Below are 14,885 nucleotides of genomic sequence, written 5' to 3'. Positions count from 1 at the left end.
ACTGGTGCAACCACTGTGGAAATCAATATGAAGATACCTCAAAGAACTAGGACTGGAAGTCCCATCTGCCCCAGCTATTCCCCATGATTGGTATGATCCCCAAAGAATTAAAAGATTCATGCCACAGTGATATATGTGCACCCATGTTCATAGCAACACATTTTCTAATAGTCAAAACTTGGAAGTAACCCAATTGCCCATCAACTGGAAACTGGATTTAAAAAATGTGGGGTTTTTTTTATAAAATGGGGTACTAGTCAGCTATAAAAAATGAGAAATTAGAGACATTTATAGCTAAATGAATGCACATTGAGGCGATACTCTTAAGTGAAATAAATAGGACACATGGGTAAATACTGAATAGTTTCTCTAGTGTGAGAAACAAAGTGTAAATAAGGACTAAAAGGTATAACAATAGATAATGTGAAATAGGAAGAAAATGAGTGAAGAGGAAGTGAGAGGGGTAGGGGAAAGGAAAGTAGGGAATGGAATTAATATGAGAAAATGAAAAGATGGAATCAAATCTTTGTAAATGTGGAGGAATGGAGGGGTTTAAAGGAGGGCAGGGGCATGGTGCAAAAATAAGATCCAGGAGAAATTAGGTAAAGGTGCAAATTTCCAATGATGAATGTCATTATATTGTATACCTAAAATGTACCAATAAAATTAATTTTTAAAGAGTTTAGAAGAGACCTGAGTATATAACATGCATCTAATAAGTATTTTTTATTGCTATTAGTAGTAGTAGTATCACTAGCACCCATGAGTCAGATGGAAAATATGCAAGTTAGAGATAAATTTCTCAAAAACTGCTATTTAAATCTGTATAACTGTGGAAGACTACCAATGTCATTTTGCCATTTCTGACTACATAAATCATATAAATTTCTAGCTAATTCCTAGGTGAAGTTCCCTTTCCCCACATTATTTTTGGCAGTTCTTAGTCCAGTGTGAAGATCTTGGGCCTCAGAATCACTTGCATGTGTTTTTAGAGTGTGACAAGAAACTGGTCATTTGACTGGTTACCTAAATAAGGTATAATTGCAATGGCCAATGGCATAATCTTTCCTTTAAGCATGAAAAGTCAGTTCTAAGAAGTTCAAGTTGAGATTCAAGTGTTGCTCCACCATGGTTGTTTTAACCCTGTATCTACAGTGATCAGAAGGGTGAAGTTGCTCTGACACCTAAAATTCTTGTTAGGCTGTTGCAGTTTAGATCCTTCTATTTTCCCTTAGCCTAGTTACCAGAACTTTATTTCTTTCTCTTTTCCCTTCCTATGTACCTTCCCCCTTATATTTATTGAGCATCTGGTAAATTGTAGGCTAGGCACAGAAGATCTGTGATCTAACAATCTCTACCTTGTAACACTTATATTTTACAAGGAGAAAAAGGTAGTTAAATGCATAATATAATATCGGGAAATGATTATGTCTGACATCTTATTAGTGTTTGACAGATTTTTCTCCTCCAGGAAAGCAAAGAATTCTACATACTCCTAATACTAAAAAGTTGGATTTCTTTACTGATACATATGTCTGAGAAGTTTAGGCCTTTTAGGGGCATAGATTCTAGAGTTTGTTGTACTTGCTTAAATTAGAACACATGGTTTCTTGATACAGTACAAGTTGGAGTCTTTACTGCAGAAGAGATCATATGATCTCAGAGCCACCCATACCCTCCTGCTGAGAAGCTCTGCTGTGTCTATGAGAGCATATGAATGAAGCAAATGCAAAACTGGATGAGATGACTCAGTTGACAAATGACCTGATAGCTGAGAAGACAACACTTCAGAATGAGAGCAGTAAGTAAATGAATTGCCTCAAATGTAAGTGATCCTCAATCTGGAAAACTCATAGAGCCACAGCTCAGATGGTAACTACCCACGGACCAGGTAGCACTTAGCAATTCTTGGGGAGGAATGGAGCTTCTGAGTTACCCTTGTCCACAGACATGCTTCTTGTCTGGGAAAGGTTACCTCTGTGCTACTTGAGATTCTCTGACAAGAACAAAATCAACATACAATTATTGATCAAGATCAAAGAATGTTAGGGGATGTCCATACTGACTACTAAACATGACCTTTTTTTTTTTTTTTTACAACTTCTATCTTATTGAATGGGAATTTTTCTAATTCTTCCAATTTTAGTATATGTGCTGCCGAAGCAAGCACAATTTTTCTAATTCTTAATAATGAATCTGCATCATTTTTACACCCAGTAAAAGTCTTAGAGTGTACAATGGACCACACGTACCTACTTAATTGAATCCCCATTTGCTCTCTGGTCTTTGATACCAAATGCAATATCTCTCATTCTGCCTTAGCTGAATTGACTTCTTTGTTGTGCTTTGAATTCACCAGTAACATTTCAACCCTGGAGTCTTCACCTACCTGTTTCTTCTGCCTGGAATACTTTATCAACTCTGCAGTATTTGGAAATAAAGGTTAACCAAGTGCATATCTGGGGCAAATCAGGATAGTACTTTGGAGAAGGTGGCATTTGAGCTCTGTCAATTAATTTTCTTGGTGTGTTTCTTTTTTCATAGTATTTATTCCTTTCTTTTAAATTATACATTTGATATAATTAATATTTGTATCTCCTGACAGAATACAGACTCAAAGAAGGCAATGTCTTTTACTTTTTTCACTGATATGTAAGAGTCATCTAGAACATTGCCCAGTATTTATTTGCACTCCATGTATATTCGGTACATTAGAAGTAGTAGAATGACTAATTTGTTCTTTAAACTGTACTATTGGTACAGTTTTTTTCCTATTTTTATCTTTTACATTTTATTTTAAATTTATCATAAGCTTTGTTATGGCTTGCATATCCATTCATTCATGATGGCTGTTACCAATCCTTCAGATAGAACTATAATTTACTTAACCTTGCCCTATAACTTGACTTGTTTGTCCACTATTAAGAGATATGGCTTGATGTTTGTCTGTAATTAAATTATTTTTAGTAATGTATTTCCAGACAGAACTTGTAGGTCAATGGAAATAAACAATATGTTATTGATTCTTACAGGCACATTCTTTTAAATACAGAATGATGACCATTTGGGCTAATGTTGTTCTGCCAATGGGCACCTGTTTCTCCCTGATAAATCTATAGTGAAGGCAAAATTAAACTGAGTTAGCAAAATTAAAAACCTGGCAATCTAGAAGAAGAAAGTATTTTTGTTTCTAATGAGGACATCAAATAGAATGCTTCTTATAATGCCAATGGGGTATGTGGCCCTAGGCCTTGTTATGGATACCCCAGTTTGTTTTTCTGTGCCATTGAGAATATCAGTGTGTGGACCCCACAACCTAGAAACAAAGCCAGAGTATATTTGTATGTTTGGGTTTGGGTGAAATTCTGTATAAAATTCATTTTAATAGGCATTGGCTGCCTCCTGGCATCGATTTTCTACTCAGTTTTTTAATGAAATTGGTGGGTAAGAATGAAATGAAAGTGGGTGTAAGATCCTAATTCTGTTTAGAATGCAGGATCTTTTCTATTCTTCTATTCTTTTATCTGTTGGCTTTTGTCTAAATTAAATTTTAAGTGTATATCTATCCATTCCTCCCTTCCTTTACTGGGCCAATGCTATGGTTTAGAACTAGAAGCTTTCTTGAAACTCTCATGTATCTAGAGGTGGGGTTTATACTCATCAGTGGATTAATACACTGAAAAATTCAGAGCTGAATGTGCTGTTAGGTGGTGGGATCCAGTTGGAAGAGGTGGGTTACTGGGGGTGTGACCTGGAAGTATATGTCTCCCTCCCCATCTCCTCTAGTCTTTCTCTGCTTCCTACGATGATATGAGTAGCTTTTCTCCACCAGACCATCCACTGTGCCCTTCCTGCCTTGGACCTAGCCAACTCAACTGATTCTCAAAACACCATGAGCCAAAATGAGCCTCTCTTCCTTTAAGTTGTGAGTGTTGGGATATTTGTCCCATCAATGAGAAAGTAACAGATTTTGGTACCAGAGAAGTTGGGTCATTGCCAACACTATACCTGATCATATGGTTCAGAAGCCTTTGGAACTGGTTTGCAGGAGAAGTTTTCATAGGTTTGGAGATGTCTGCTAAAGAATCCCTAGAATGTTGTAAACTGAGCTTGATGGGAGATTCTGATTGAAACTCAGAAGTCCAGAATGCTGACAGAAATCCAGAAAGTAAAGGCCAGGTTCAGGAAGTTTTAGTTGGGAACAAGGACTCCATTGACAGTTGGATTCATGGCCATATGTGTTATGTTCTAGCAGAACATAACAGAAAATTTGTGTACATTTTGCTCATGATCTGAGATACTAAGATTAAGTGCAGCAAACTAATTAATGTGGGAGATAAAATTTCAAAGTAGCCTAGCATTTAGGCTGTAGGTACCACTGGCAGCTTCAAGCCAGGTTTTGGATGAAAATCTGGATAAAAGAGCAGAGCTAAATAACTTGGAAAGTTTGCATTTTCTCCAGAAAGAAAGCACCTGCAAAGTTGGGGCAAAAGGCAGTTTAGTTGCTAAAAATATTAGCATTAAAAAGAAGCCAGATTCTTTGCATCAGGAAAATAGGAATGATAGCTTGAGGGCATCTCAGGAATTAGCAAGAACCCAACCTTCATAGGCTCAAGGGTGCAAATCTGAAAAAACTTAAATTTAAGAGAGTCCCTAGGACTCCTCAAGAAAGCTGAGTAGGGAATTGGTTCCCTGGAACTTATTTCACAGTGCTCAGCAATCCAGGCACTCAAAGCCTTCTGCAGCCATTGTCCAAGGGGACCTGGCTACTGCATGAGGTTGGGGCAGACCTTAGAATCATCCATGTGGTGCTAATTTACAGGCATGCAGAATATAAGAGCTGTGGGGTCAGGGAGGCTTCCATCCTAATATCAGAAAACTTAGGAGGCTAGCCAATGTGCCCTAAGAGGGCAGTGTGTAAAGCTATGAGGGTGAAGCTAAAAGTGCAGCAGAGACCCAAGGAAGTTGGAGATGCCAGAAGCATAAAACATCTCCTAAGAAAAGCCACAGGCAATAAGAAGACACCCTTCCCCCTACCAAGAGAGACCCCAGGAGGGCTGAAAATGGCAATGACAGAGAGGCAGGCCTGCTGAAGCTCTTTGGAACACACATTTTGTCACAACTTGCCTTGTGTGTTGGACATAGAACTACAAGATTTAATGTTTTCCCTGTGGGATTTTGATCTTGCTTTGGCTCCATTCCTTTTGATTCCCCCATTTCTCCCTTTTGGAATGAAAATGTTTACCACATGCCATTGTATATTGGAAGTATTTGACTTCTTTTTTCTTTTTTAAACAGAGGGTTACAGATAAAAATTTGCCTTGAGTTTCAGAAGAGACGTTAGATTTGGATTTTTCAGTACTGCTAGACCTGTTAAAACTTTGGTGACTCAGAGATAGACTAAATGCATTTTGCATAAAAAGATTTGCATGAGTTTTTTGAGGGGCCAGGAGCAGAATGTTGTTTAGATATAGAATATGCCACAAAAGCCTCATGTGTTCAGAAGGTGGTCTTTGGGAAGTGATTCGATCATAGGTACACTGTACTCAATGGTGGATTTATCTACTGAAGGGTTCAGAGGTTCATGTGCTATTAGAATGTAGGGTCTGGTTGAAGGCTATTCACTGAGTGTGTGACCTGTAAAGATATGTCTCCCTCCCCAGCTCTTCCCTTGTCTCTCGGCTTCCTGTCAATGATGACAGGAGCAGATTTTCATCCACTATTTTCTTCTATCATGCCATTTCTGCCTTGGAGCCAGCCAACCAGAGAGTATAAACATGAGCCAAAATAAACCTCTTCTCCTTTAAGTCATAGGTGTCAGATAGTGTGTCTCAGCCATGAGAAAGTGACTATGACCATCCATGCTTCTGCTTTTCTGCTGCTTTTCTGCTTTTATTGACAACATTACTTTCTCATGTTTGTCCTGTGAGCTGATCATACTGTGCATTCAGAGGAGACCAAGAGTATACCTGATTCATTAAGTCAGTGTTAATTGGGTGCCTGTTCAATGGTATAAGTGATTGGTTAGTATCAACTTCCTAATGAACTTACATTTATTCAGAATTCATTATTTTTGAAATAGGGTCTCCCTATGTTGCCCAGCATAACCTCATACTTGCCATATTCCTGCCTTATCCTCCATAGTATCTAGGATTAAAAACTTGCATCATCACACATGGCCCAATCCTTTCATGTAGGATGTTTCACCCAGAGATTTTTAAAAGTTTGGTCTACATACCCCTAGTGATTCTTTTTTTTTAAAACATTTATTGGTATATTTTAGATATACTTAATGATAACATTCATCATAGGGAATTTGTAGCTGTACATGATTCTTGCTTTTTTCTTCCCATTCCCCAGCTTCGACCCCTCTTCCCCTCTTTACATATAAAAGCTTTGTTTCAAGTTTTACTTCTATTTTCTCTTGTTCCTTCTTTCTATCCCCCTAATTTTTCTCCTTCTCATTTGAACCTTCCCATTTCCCAATATCTGTTATGCATTTTAGTCCTTATTTCCACTTTCAGTTTCTTACACCAGAGAAACAATGTGGTATTTAAATGTGTTTGTCTGATTTTTTTCACTTAAGAGTATGGTCTCAAGGTCTATCCATTTAGCTAAAAATGTCTCCAGCTTATCCTTCTTTATGGCAGAATAATACTCCACTGTGTAAAAAACCACATCTTCTTTATCCATTTATCAGTTGACAGGCACTTGAGCTGTTTCTAAGTTTTACCTTGTGCCACTATAAACTGTGCCACTATAAACATGGGTACCTATATATCACTGTGGTATGTTGCTTTTAATTCTTTTGGGAAGATACCAAAAAGTGAAATAGCTGGGTCAAATGTTTCAGTTTTAGTATTTTGAGGAAACTCCACACTCATTTTCATAGTAGTTGCACCAGTCTACACTCACATGAACAGTGGAGAAGGTTTCTTTTGCCCCACAGCCCTGCTGCCATTTGTTGTTGGTTGATTTCCTTCTGGGGTGAGGTGGAATCTCAGTGTTGTTTCCATCTGCATCTCTAGAATGACCAGAGATGTTGAACATTTTTTCATATGTTTATTTGCTGTTTCTACTTCTTCACCTGAGATTATCTATTCATTTCAGATCTGGCAGATACTCTATAGTCTGAGTCTTGTTTTTAGTCTTAGTCTTAGTGGGTGGGAGAAGATGACACCCCAGTCCAGTGATTCTTATAAGCCGCTAGGATGTCTATGAGGTTGAAGGCATTTGATATAATACTTAGATGGTATTTGCATTTTGAATTATTTTTCCACTTGTATTAATAGTGTAAAAGTAATAAAATTGCTGGAGCCTTTAAAAAATGATCCAGTAGGGAGGTGAGCCACTCCCAGTGCCCAGGAGGAGGCTTCTGGGCCACCATACCACCAGCAACTCCAGCACAGAGGAGGTGAGCTGCTCCCAGTGCCCAGGAGGAGACTTCGAGGCCACCATAGCACCACCATCCCCAGCACAGAGGAGGTGAGCCACTCCCAGCACCCAGAAGGAGGCTTCCAGGCCACCATACCACCACCACCCCCAGCACAGAGGAGGTGAGTCACAGCACAGGCACCAACAGCAAACACCCCAACCCTGTCAAAATGAGAAGACACATAAACAAGTCTCAAAACCAGACTTCCAGATCACCTAAAGCAACCCCAAAGGGAAACGAGATGGAACACTCTGATACTTAACAACCTGGACTCCCTGAACAGGCAACAAAAGAGGATCTGGAAAAAATGAAATCAGAAATAATTTCTCATATAACAGCAGAGATTGTGCCCATAGTGCAAGACATGATTAATCAATCTAGAGCAGACACAGATAAAAAAAAATAAAGGAGCTGAGGAACATGATGGAATCCCAATGTAGGAAACAAATGGAATCCATAAAACAGATACAAACAGATTTCCAGATTAAAAACTCCATTGAAAGTTTAAGCAGCAGAATGAGCCAATGTGAGGACAGAATCTTAGGTATAGAAGATAAGATTGCAATTAGTGACCAGGAAAAGAAAAATTTCTTTAAAATTGTAAGGGGCCACAAGAAAGAAATCCAGCAGCTGCTAGATGATGCAAAGAAGAATAACATAAGGCTGATCAGAGTCAGTGAAGAATCAGGAGAGAGTGCAGATGACATAAAAAAACTGTTCACAGAAGTGATGGCAGAAAACTTCCCAAGCAGGGGAAAAGAACTTCACATACAGATAAGTGGGGCATATAGGACTCCAACTAGCCTTGATTAAAAAAAAAAATCTACACATAGGCATATAATTGTTAAGAATCCAGAAACTCAACAGAAGAACTAAATTCTACAAGCAGTTAGAGAAAAGAAGCAAAACACATACAAAGGAAAGCCAATCAGAATCACAACAGACTTCTCAACACAAACCATGAAGGCAAGAAGAGCTTGGAGTGACAAATTCCAAGCCCTAAAGGAAAACAGCCTCCAACCCAGATTGATGTACCCTGCAAAACTATCTTTCAAAATTGATGGAGAAATAAGATACTTTCATGACAAAGAGCACCTTAGGAACTTCATGAATACCAAACCAACACTCGAAAAAATTTTAGACAATATCCTAGGAAAAGACAATAAGGATCACAACCCCAGGAAGCCCAGCAGAATGCATCTGTCAAGTGCGACAAGAAATTAAATGCAAAGGGCGAGAATCCAACAAAAAGAAAAAGTCATGAATATCTGTTATAACCATCAATGTTAATGGTCTCAATTCACCAATCAAAAGAAATACACTGCTAGAATGGGTCAAGAAGCAAGATCCAACAATATGCTGTATACAAGAAACACACTTAATTCAAAAAGAAATTCATAGACTGAAAGTTAAAAGGTGGAAAACAATACTCCATGTGACAGGAACTCGAAAAAAAATCCACTTGCCGATCAAGCGTATTTCAAACCAAAATCTGAAACACTTCTAGTCCCAAGAATTTCAGATAAGTGATAGTCAACTTGTATGTACAAATCTATTTTCAATATGTATTTTCATTCCTCTTAAGTAAAAACTTAAGAACAGAATTGTTGGTTCTTAACAGTAATACAAGAAATTTCTATATTGTTTTCCAAAATGGTTTTCTCATTTTACATTCACATTAGCTGTATCAGACAGTTCTAACTGGTTCACACATAAGCTGACATTTGTTCTTGTAAAACTTTTAACTTCATCTCCCTAATGAGTGTATAATATGATCTTGTTATTGTACTGATTAGTACTTTTCTAATTCTAGTGTTGCACACCTTTCCTTGTACTGTACTGGCTATTTATCATCTTGTCTCTACTTTTTAATTGGGTTGTCTATTAATGAGCTGTAAGAGTTCTTTACATATTCTGGTCTTAGATTATATGTATTATAAATATTGTCTGTTTAAGGACTACTTTTCATTGTATTAATGATGTCATTTAAAGCTCTAATTTTTTTTTTAGTTCTTTTATTGGTACATTTTAGGTATACAATTCGTTTACATTTATCATTGGTTTTTGTACCTGTACATGATATATCTTGGTTCTTATTTTTTTCCGCATTACCTGTATGCCCTTAACCCCCTCAACCCTTCGCTATTTACATAGATTTCATTTCCATTTTTTTTTCTTTTCTCATAGTTTTTCCTTTCCATCTTTTCCTTTCCCCTTCCCCTCCCTTCACTCCTTCATCTTTGGACCTTTTCTCCTATTTCAAATTATCAATTATTCATTTTAATCATTTTAACACTTGTTTACACTATCAGTTTCTCACATTAGAGAAACTATTCAGTATTTACACATGTGTGTCCTATTTACTTCACTTAAGAGTATGGCCTTGATATGCATCCATTTAGTTATAAATGACTCTAATTTTCATTCTTTATGGCTGAGTAGTACTCCATTTTATTAAAAAACCACATTTTCTTTATCCAGTTTCCAGTTGATGGGCACTTGGGCTGCTTCCAAGATTTACCTATTACAAACTGTGCCACTATGAACATGGGTGCACGTATATCACTGTGGTATGATTCTTTTAATTCTTTTGGGAAGATACCCAGCAGGGGAATAGCTGGGTCAAATGGGACCTCTAGTCCTAGTTCTTTGTGGTACCTCCGTACTGACTTCCACAGTGGTTGCACCAGTCTGCACTCCCACCAACAATGGAGAAGGGTTCCTTTCTCCCCACAACCCCACCAGCATTTGTTATTTGTTGATTTCTTGATAGCAGCCATTCTTTCTGGGGTGAGGTAGAATCTCAGTGTTGTTTTCATCTGCATCTCTCGAATGACGAGTGATGTTCAACATTTTTTCATGTTTGTTTGCTGCTTTTACTTCTTTGTCTGAGAAGTGTCTGTTCATTTCAGATGCCCATTTTTCAATTGGGTCTTTGAATTTGGGGGGTCTGATTTTTTTTAATTCTTTATATATTCTAGATACAATCATCTCAACAGATGCAGAAAAAGCATTTGACAAAATCCAGCACCCATTCATGATAAAAACCCTACAGAAAATTGGAATAGAAGGTCTTTATCTTAACCTGATTGAGGCTATCTATGAAAAACCAACAGCCAACACCATACTAAATGGTCAAAAACTGAAAACTTTCATGCTAATATCAGGAACAAGACAAGGATGCCCACTATCACCACTCCTGTTCAATGTGGTTCTGGAAACATTAGCCACAGCAATTAGAAAAGAGAAAGAAATAAAAGGAATAAAGATAGGAAAAGAAGAAGTTAAACTGTCATTATTTGCTGACATAAGATACTTTACATAGAAGACCCAAAAAACTCCACCAAAAGATTCCTAGACTTAATTGACAGATTCAGTAGAGTAGCTGGATACAAGGTCAACCCTCAAAAAACAATAGCTTTCTTGTACACAAATAAGACTCACTGAGAGAGAAATTAGTGAAACAATTCCTTTTACAATAGCATCCAAAAAAAATGAAATATCTAGGAATCAGTCTAACAAAGGAAGCAAAAGACCTCTATACTGAAAACTACAGCACTCTGAAAAAAAAGATGGAAGAGGATACAAGAAAATGGAAAGACATCCCTTGCTTCTAGGTAGGAAGAATGAATATAGTGAAAATGGCCATACTTCCAAAACTACTATATAGATTCAATGCAATGCCAATTGAAATTCCAACAGTATACTTCAGAGAACTAGAGAAAGCAATCCAAATATTAATTTGGAACCATAAGAGACCTAGAATAGCTAAAGCAATTTTAAGCAACAGAGACAGGGCAGGGGTATCACAATCCCCAACTTGAAACTATACTACAAAGCTACTGTGATAAAAACAGCATGGTACTGGCAAAGAAACAGACCTGAGGATCAGTGGAATAGATTAGAAGATGCAGAAGCAACTCCAGACATACTCAGCCACCTTATCTTTGACAAAGGAGTGAACCACCCTCATTGGAGGAAAGATAGCCTATTTAATAAATTGTGTTGGTAAAATTGGATTTCAACCTGCCAAAGGTTAAAACTAGACCCATACCTATCACCGTGCACTAAACTAAGATTGAAGTTGATTAAAGATCTAAATATTAAAACAGAAACACTAAACTTGCTGGAAGATAAGTTAGGTAGAACTCTTGAAGACACTGGCATATGAAAAGACTTCATGAACAAAACCTCAGTAGCATGAGAACTAGCAGAAAGAATCAACAACTAGGATCTCATCTTATTAAAAAGCTTCTGCACTGCAAAAGAAACCACCAACAGAGCTAACAGATAACCTACAATATGGGAAAAAGAATTTTAGCAGCTGTACCTCAGACAAAGTTCTAAATTTTGATGGAATCTCGTTTATCAATTTCTTTCTTTTGTACGTCATGTTTTTATATCCTAGGAAATTCTTGCCTGTCCTAAATTCATGAACATTTTCCCTTATAATTTCTTCTTAAAGTTTTATAGTTTTAATCTTTCATATTTAGGTTCATAGATCCTTTCAAGTTATTTTTATGTATGAAAATAAAGGGTTGAGGTTATATTTTTGCATATGGATACCAAGTTTCTAGTACCATTTGCTGAAAACACTGTCTTTTCCTCTGCTCTTAAATTATATTCTATAAAATGTTAATGTTAAATAATCTTTCAAAAATCAGTGGACCATATATGTGTGGTTCTATTTGTAGATTCTCTGTTTCATTCCATTGATCTGTATGTCTTTTCTTACATCAACACTGCCTTGATTACTGTAGCTTTAGAGGAAGTCTTAAAATTAGATAATAAATGTCTTCCAACACTGTTTCTTTTTCCTTTTTACTTTTCTAGGTCCTTTCTACTACTACATAACTTTTAAATTTCAATATCCAATTCTTCATTTATAGCAAGTATACATAGACCTGAATTTTTATATATGCTTGTGTTTTCTAATCCTGCTAAATCAAATACAAGTTCTAGGGGCTCCTAGAGATTTCTTAGTATTTTCTCTGTAGATGATCATTTCATCTACTTACAAAGATTTTACTTCAACCTTGCCAATCATATGCTAGTGGTGTCTTTTTATTGGCAGACTATTTGGGTTTGGGCCTATGTTTCAAATTTTAATGGACAGATGAAGAGCAGGCATATCTGCCCTTGTTCCCCACCTTATGGAGAAAGCATTATATCTTTTCCATTCACATAACGTGTTTTTGCTGGAAGTATGGAGTACATGACTTATGTGTTGATCAGGTTCTGTTCTACTTCTAGTCTCCTGATAGCTTTTGCCATGAACAGCTGTAGAATTTAGTCCAATACTTTTTCTCCAACTACTGACAGAATCATATGGCTTTTTCCTTTCCTCTGTTAAGATGATAGCTTATGGGGATGGATCTTCCAATGCTGAACCAAAACTGTCATCCCTATAATAAACCAGATCTGACTTCTAGTAGTTTGTTTTGTTAAACAAATTTCTATCTATCTTCATACATTTTTCTTCTATTATGTTTATCCAGGTTTAGTATCAGCACAATGTTTCCTAAATGATTTCCTAAAATGAGGGGAGAAGTGTTCCTTCTTTCTTCTGCTTTAAATGTTTGATATAATTTATCAGTTAAAATGTCTATGAGCCTGCTGTTGTCATATAGGTAGGTTTTCAAGCTATGAATATACTTTCTTTAATAGGTGCTATTCAAATTTTATATTTCCTCCAGCATGTTTCATTAATTTGTCTTCCAAGGTACTTCTTAGAAGTTGTCAAATTTATTTCAAAAAAGATTTTTGTAATATGCTCTCTATATCCTTTTAAATTCTGTTAAGTATGTGGTAATGTCCTCTAAATTTTGATATTGTAATTTTAAAATGTATAATTGATATTATGTAATAGAAAAGGTCTAAAGGAGTAGGGGAAATAGAAGGGGTAGGGGAAAGGAAAGAAGGGAAAAGAAAAAATGTGAGAAAAGAAAAAAATGGAAACAAAGTCTTTGCAAATAGGGAAGGGTGGAGGGGGTGAAGGAAGGGCAGGGGAAGGGGAAGAAAATAAGAACCAAGATACATCATGTAAAGGTATAAGATCCCAATGATGAATGTAAATGTATTTTATACCTAAAATGTACCAATAAACTTAATGGAGAAAAAAAGATCCAGTAGCATTACACTCTACTAGTGATTGCTATGTTCACTAATGTGTACTCACAATTTTTTAAAAAATTAGTTCCACTTAAGAATGTCCTTAATGAAGTAGTAAATTTAACTCTTTTATATTTCATCTCTGAATATGCATATTTTAATTTTCCATGTGACAAAAGAAGCATGCATAAAGAACTTCTATTTCATGCTGAAGTGAGATGTATGATTAAGTCTGTGCTGAGCTAGTGGCTTTATTCAGGGATTATTAATTACTGTAACTAGAAAGAACAATTGACAAACTGTGCTTATTCAGATTTACCTATTTGGCATGTTATTTTCTCAAAACTGAACAAAATGAGCTTGTCACTTCCAAGAAAACAACAGACAACATTAGTTGTCAATAATGAAACAGGAGACTTTAAGCAAAAATTGGAGTATGGGAAAAATGCACATGCCATAATCATAGGTTTGACAACTTCAGTCCTTAAAGGCTTCTCTGATGAGATAAATGGTGATCTTAAATATAATTTTAAAAATATTTTGTGATGTTGTGATTTATAAGATATATAGCAGTTTCTTATTTGTGAGGACTATATTCCAAGACACACTGTGGAATGCCTGAAACTGGATAGTAACAAGCCCTACATATACTATGTTTTTTCCTACTTGATGAGCAATGAATGAGTTGGATATGTTGAACAAAGGGATGATTCACGTCCTCAGTTGGGACCATGTGGCACAGCAAGAGATTTTATCACAGCACTCAGAATTATGCACCATTTAAAACTTGCATTTATTTCTAGATTTTTCCACTGTTTTCTAAATACAGTTGATCTTGAGTAACTGAATTTGAGGAAAATGAAACCAAGAATAAAGAGGAATTGTGTGTGTGTGTGTGTGTGTGTGTACGTACTTGTTGTTTGTTTCCTTGCACATAACCCTTAAGTTCCATGAAATCTTTGGAGTGATGAGTGTCTTTTCTACAAGTATGAGGTGGCTAGGGGTCAAACTGAAGAGAGGGCCATGAGATCTCTAATTTATAGCCAGCCAGGAGTATAGGTGACAACCTCTGATGTGCTTCTGAAGTAAGTTCAGCCTTGTGGGTCTGACCCCTTCACTGGAGAAATCTGATGCTATGTCAAGGCAGGGTCAAAACTGAATTAAATTGTAGGACACCCAGCTGATGCTGTCTGGTGTATTGCTTGGTGTCTAGGGAAACCCACACATGTATCTGGTGTATAAGTGTTGCATGAATGAGAGTAGGAAAAAACACAGCTTGTTTTTTTCCCCTTTTTTTATATATGAGGCATGTCAACATTTAGAAAATCTGCATAATTCA

The 14,885-nt window shown here is 36.6% G+C and overlaps 1 long non-coding RNA gene across 2 annotated transcripts in view; it reads right to left on the bottom strand.

The window, feature by feature from the left end:
* The window catches only part of LOC147830446 (uncharacterized), a 106,570-nt gene that overhangs the window by 66,165 nt on the left and 25,520 nt on the right, over positions 1–14,885 (bottom strand). The window lies entirely within an intron of this gene.

Source organism: Heterocephalus glaber, unplaced genomic scaffold (genome assembly GCF_053883595.1).
Source record: "Heterocephalus glaber isolate CG9 unplaced genomic scaffold, H.glaber_assembly_v1.0 deba00000122, whole genome shotgun sequence".
NCBI lineage: Eukaryota > Metazoa > Chordata > Mammalia > Rodentia > Bathyergidae > Heterocephalus > Heterocephalus glaber.
This window is presented reverse-complemented; position numbering and strand designations above follow the sequence as displayed.